We start from the raw sequence: 5941 nt of genomic DNA, 5'->3' as shown, positions 1-5941 counted from the left end.
TCTACAAAATGGTATAGTGGTTTGTACCATTTTGGTGGTAAAGGCAAAATTAAGGGTTAGGAGGGAGACAGCACAACAAACACTCAATTATAGGTTTTTTTTTTTATTAGAGATGAATTTCGGTTGAAGAAAGAAATTCATACAAGTAAACAATAAACTGGGTCCATGTAATGAATGCAGCAATTGCAGCAGAAATAGAGTGTAAAGGGGAGAGAAACTAGACTTGAGGAAGAAGAAAGAGAGATATTATTCAAAATGATTTTTCCATGCTGCCCAATCCGGATTTCTGCATTCTTATACATCTCAAGAATAACAGAATAACTATCTGATTGCTGACTCAGCATAACAGTCTAACTAACAGGGAAGATTCCCTCTAACTACCTGAAGGAAATACATTTCGCATGTAGTAAAATTATAACTGCTGATCTAGTGTCATTACATTACCCCTCCCTTAACAAAATCCTAATCTCTAGGATTGAAGTTGAATTTTGGAAATTGAGACTTGATGACAGTAGCATCTTCCTGGCTCAAATTTTCCTACAAGATCAACACCTGCTCCGTAGCCTGTCCTCCTCTCCTTTTAGTTCTTCTTTCCAGCACAGCTTGGGGTGCTACCCTTATCTCTCGTTGTTCATTTAGTTGTGATAGAGAACTCTGCACTGGTTCTCCTTTAGTAGATGGCTTCAACTGAGACGCATGGAACACATGGTGGATTGTTGATCCTATTGGCAATTCCAGTTTGTAAGCTACAGGTCCCATCTTCTGCAACACCTTATAAGGCCCATAATACTTGGCAGACAACTTAAGGTTCCTTCTGAGAGCCATAGTAGTCTGCCTATATGGTTGCAGCTTAAGATAGACTAAATAACCAACCTCAAAGCTCCTGTCAGACCTCTGTCTGTCAGCATTCTGCTTCATCCTATTTTGTGCCTTTAGTAGGTTATCCTTGAGCACTAAATTCCAGTTTACCCTCTCTGATATCCAATCATCCACTGCAGCTACCACTGATGTTCCTGGAGTTAGGTTGAGTTGTGTAGGGGTATAGCCATAAAGAGCTTGAAATGGGGTCATCTTCAATGCAGTATGGAAGTTGGTGTTGTACCACCACTCTGCTGCAGCTAGTAACTTTTTCCATTTGTGTGGCTGCTCAAAGCACATGCACTTTAAGTATGTTTCTACACACCTATTAACTCTCTCTGTCTGACTATTTGTTTAGGGGTGATAGGCAGTAGAGAAATTCAACTGAGTTCCTAATTTCGAAAAAAATCCTACCAAAATATGCTGGTGAATGTCTTATCTCTATCTGTCACAATGCTGGATGGAAGACCATGTAGTTTGAATATTTGATCAAAGAATACTTGTGCTACGCTCTTAGCAGTGTAGTGACTTGTTAAGGGGATGAAGTGTGCAAACTTTGTAAACCTATCAATTACCGTATACAGTACATTACAACCCTCAGATTTAGGTAGTCCTTCAATAAAGTCCATAGATATGTGTTGCCATACTTGCTCTGGTATAGGTAAGGGCTACAATTCTCCCTCTTGTTTCTTTTACATACATCACAGTTCTGTACAAAATCTTCCACCTCCCTTTTCATGCCAAGCCAGAAAAAATATGTCTTAGTTCTTTTGTAAGTGCCCAGATTACCCAAGTGTCTTCCAATTGCTGACGTGTGCATACATGCAATGAGTTGTTGCCTGAGTAGTGTAAAGGCCCCTACATACACTCTATCTTTGTACCTGATGACCCCTCCACTGTAAGAGTATTCAGGCATCTCTTTGTTATTGACGGCTAATGCAGTAAGCAGCTCCCTAGATTTAGGATCCTTCTCATAACTCTCATTTATATCAGCTATCCAAGCTAATCTTAATATGGATATGGCGCTGACTTCTTGAGTTTCCCCTCTCCTTCTGGAAAGTGCATCTGCAACTACATTTTCTTTCCCTTGTTTGAACTGAATCTCATAATCAAATCCCATCAATTTGGTCAACCACTTTTGCTATAGAGGAGTCCAAATTTTCTGTTCCAACAAGTAATTCAAACTATGATGATCAGTTCTGATGATGAAGTGAGACCCCAACAAGTAATGCCTCCATCTGTTTACAGCAGAAATCAAGGCTAACAATTCCTTTTCATAAATAGATAATGCCTGGTTTCTTGCTCCCAATGCCTGGCTCATATAAGCTATGCGCTGACCTTGCTGCATAATAACATCTTCAATAGCTTGGTTACTGGCACATGTCTCCAAGACGAATGGTTTTGAGAAATCTGGTAATGCTAGGACTGGTGTGTTACTCATGGCATGTTTAAGTTCATAAAATGCAGCACTAGCATCTTCATTCCAGACAAAATCATCCTTCTTCAGAAGTTCAGTAAAGGGTTTAGCTATGGCCCAAAATTCTTGATGAATCTCCTATAGTATTCAGTTAAACCCAGAAACCCTGTCAATGCTTTAACATCAGTAGGTTCTGGCCAATTCAACATACACTCCACCTTTGAAGGATCAGCTCTTAACCTTCACCAGTAACCACATGCCCCAAATATTCTATTTGATTTTGTCCAAAGAAACATTTAGAGAGCTTAGCGAAAAGGATGTGGGATCTTAAGGTTTCCAAGACTTGCCTAAGGTGAAGGATATGAGTGTCCATGTCTGGGCTATATATAAGAATGTCATCAAAGAAGACCAAGACATTTTCTGAGAAAAGTTTCAAATATTGAGTTCATAAGAGCCTGGAATGTAGCTGGAGCATTGGTAAGCCCAAATGGCATTACCAAAAATTCATAGAGTTCACAATGAGTTCTAAAAGCTGTTTTAGGAATATCTGTAGGGTTCATGCAAATCTGATGATGACCAGATCTCAAATCAATTTTGGATAAGACTTTGGCCCCATGGAGTTCATCTAGTAAGTCATCTATGATAGGGATAGGAAATTTATCTTTAATGGTTAAGGAATTGAGTTGTCTATAATCTATGCAAAATCTCCAGCTACCATCTTTCTTTTTAACCAATAGGATAGGGGAAGCAAATGGGCTGTGACTGGGTTGGATAATGCCACTGTGCAACATTTCCTTGACTTGTTTTCTATTTCAGTTTTCTGGGAATGTGGATATCTATAAGGGGCCAATTTGAATGGTTTTGCATCTGACTTTAAAGGGATTTGGTGATCCAATGGTCTTTTAGGGGGCAATTGCTTAGGCTCACTAAATACATCTTGGAACTCAATCAACAGAGGCTCTAGAATAATTGAAGTTGTGTTTACCTGTGACTGCGTAGTGTTGATCATGCAAACTTGCACTGCCTGCTTTAGCTTCTTTCTCATGTATTTTTGGGCCACTTCTCCCTTAACCATCCTAGTTTTTGCAATGCCCTCATCCCCTTGCAATTTCACTAGTTCACCATCCTTTCTGAATGAGACCTGCAGTTGTCTAAAATCAAATGTTAGAAGGCTGTAGGCCTTTATCTAGTCCACCCCTATGATCAAATCATATGGCTCCAAATCTAAGAGGTATACATTGTGACAAAACTTTTGTCCTTGCATACCCCATTGGAAATTTGGTATCCACTAACTGCAACAAAGCTCTTGACCATCTACAATTTTGACCTTAAAGGGTTTGTGTTGCCTAATAAGATCATGCCATCTCTGTGCAACTGACTTCTTAAGGAAGCAATTAGAACTTCCCCCATCCAACAGAATAGAGATTTCAGAGTCCCTAGCCATCCCTACCAATTTAATGGTGCTAGAAAGCAAATTCCCCGTCGCTGAATGCAAGGACAACTCAACATCCTGTTTGCAACTATTCCCCTCATATTCTGTCACCTCTTCTTTATCTACATTGTCTTCTATATCAATAGCAATAATCATATGTATCCCTTTATTCTTACATATATGACCTGGCCCACACTTGGCCCCACACTTAAAGCACATGTTATTGTCTTTCCTATATTGAAACTCAATGGGAGTAATTTTTCTGAATTATTGAATAGAATTACCTTGCTTCCTGGAATCTCCCTCACTTGTTGTTGCTACATTGGCTACAGGGGATCTATTTGTGGCCAAACCTCCATTGGAACTCTACTGTGAAGATGGGAAGGATCTGTTAAGTGCCTTGTTCTTCTTGAAAATGACCTCCAGTGCCTTTTCTTGCCATCTTGCAACCTCAAAAGCTTCTTGCAAGGCCTGAGGTTTATGCATTTTGACCAGAGCCTTGAGTTCTTCTTGTAATCCACTCAAATAGCTTGAAACAAAATAACTTTCGCTCAAACTAGGATTTTTGATCAGCACTATGGCTCTCAACTCTTCAAATCTCTCCTGATAGGCCATTATTGTGCTGCAGTTTGTTAAACTCCTCTACCCCATCCTCATCACCAAGGTTTCCAAATCTACGATTCATGCCTTCTTTGAATTCCTCCCAAGCCAAAGTCCTTTTATCTCTTTTGAAGCTTTGAAACCAAACATTGGCTCTCCCATCTAAACGCAGTTCTGCAATCAACATTTTTTGCGATTCCAAGATGCCATACAGATGGAAGAAGGTCTCACATTTCTGAATCCAGTCCCTCACTTGTTCTCCTGAGAACTTAGGAAACTCTAGCTTGGGTACCCCAAGGATAAAGGCATTTTCTGTCTCCTCTATCTTGATTCATTTGCCCTTGCTTGGAATTACCTTGCAAGGAACTCGTGGGAGTGGCCAGAATTCCTTTTTCTTGCTGAGGATTCTGGTTGTTTCCTCCAATCTACGCAGCAATGCTGGCTATGAGAGCCTTTAATTCTGTGGAGTTAGCCATTATCTTCTCTTCCATGGATTTCAGAGTCTCGCTGGTAGAGTCCATGAAAGTCTGCAATCTTGCCTCCTGCTTCTTGACCTGCTCCTCGATTGTTTTGAGATGTGTTCCTTCTGCCATGGCCGTGAATCAAGCATCCTATTCCAAGGATCGGAAGCTCTGATACCACTGTAATGAATGCTGCAATTGCAGCAGAAATGGAGTGATAAGGGGGAGAGAAACTAGACTTAAGGAAGAAGAAAGACAGATATTATTCAAAATGATTTTTCCATGCTGCCTAATTCGGATTTCTGCATTCTTATATAGCTCAAGAATAATAGAACAACTACCTGATTGCTAACTCAGCATAACAGTCTAACTAATAGGGAAGATTCCCTCTAACTACTTGAAGGAAATACATTTCGCATGTAGCAAAATAATAACTGCTGATCTAGTGTCATTACAGTCCGCTTGTAAAAGTTGACTTGTCTGACACAATGCTATTGAATAAGTTAGGTCCACTTGTAAAAATATTCTTGTCTAACACAATATTAGTTAACCCACTTTTTTTTTTTTTGAAGGAACTCATTAATGCACTATGTTAATGAGTTATAGAAATGAAAGCATCAAATTAATTTTTATTGTAAGAAAAGCATAAAAAATAAGAGTATATGAATTAACCATTAAAAATTAATATTACAAAATAATGGAAGGCCAAATAAAATAAAATGTTTTGGCTATTAAGAAAAGGGCCAAAACTTAGATAGACCACGTCTCTAAAGATTCAATAACTCATATTGTGTCACACCACTTGATGAGATAGTGTGGCACAATTTGGGTTATTAAATCTTTGAAAATCAGGTCTACCCAGGAATGAGTCTAAGAAAAGAGAAGGTGAACTTTAAAAAGGGTCAATCTAATGAGGAGTGCCCAAATAAGATATAATTCAAGTAATAAGATATAATTCAAGTATTAAAATGAGAAGTAAAATTTATTTAAAAAATGCATAAATGTGAAGGAGTATAATAATGGTTAACATACATTCACATCGCAAGTTGAGTGTGTTAACGAGTGTTATTAGCATTATAAAAAAAAGAGTGTTGCTAGCAAAATCCATTTATAAATAATGATTAGGTTTTACATATATAGTAAAGCATCTATAAATTAGTAATCGATAAATTA

The 5941-nt window shown here is 38.5% G+C and overlaps 1 long non-coding RNA gene across 1 annotated transcript; it reads right to left on the bottom strand.

The window, feature by feature from the left end:
* Window positions 1–223: 223 nt before the first annotated feature.
* LOC140005379 (uncharacterized) lies at window positions 224–5090 on the bottom strand. Its single transcript, XR_011813218.1, has 2 exons — window positions 3992–5090; window positions 224–3416 (listed from the first exon to the last, which is right to left on the bottom strand). It is a non-coding gene; the product is annotated as an uncharacterized lncRNA (long non-coding RNA).
* Window positions 5091–5941: the final 851 nt, after the last annotated feature.

The sequence above is a fragment of the Coffea arabica genome, chromosome 4c (genome assembly GCF_036785885.1).
Source record: "Coffea arabica cultivar ET-39 chromosome 4c, Coffea Arabica ET-39 HiFi, whole genome shotgun sequence".
NCBI lineage: Eukaryota > Viridiplantae > Streptophyta > Magnoliopsida > Gentianales > Rubiaceae > Coffea > Coffea arabica.
The sequence above is the reverse complement of the archived record's forward strand: the minus strand, read 5'-3'. Positions and strand labels throughout refer to the sequence as shown.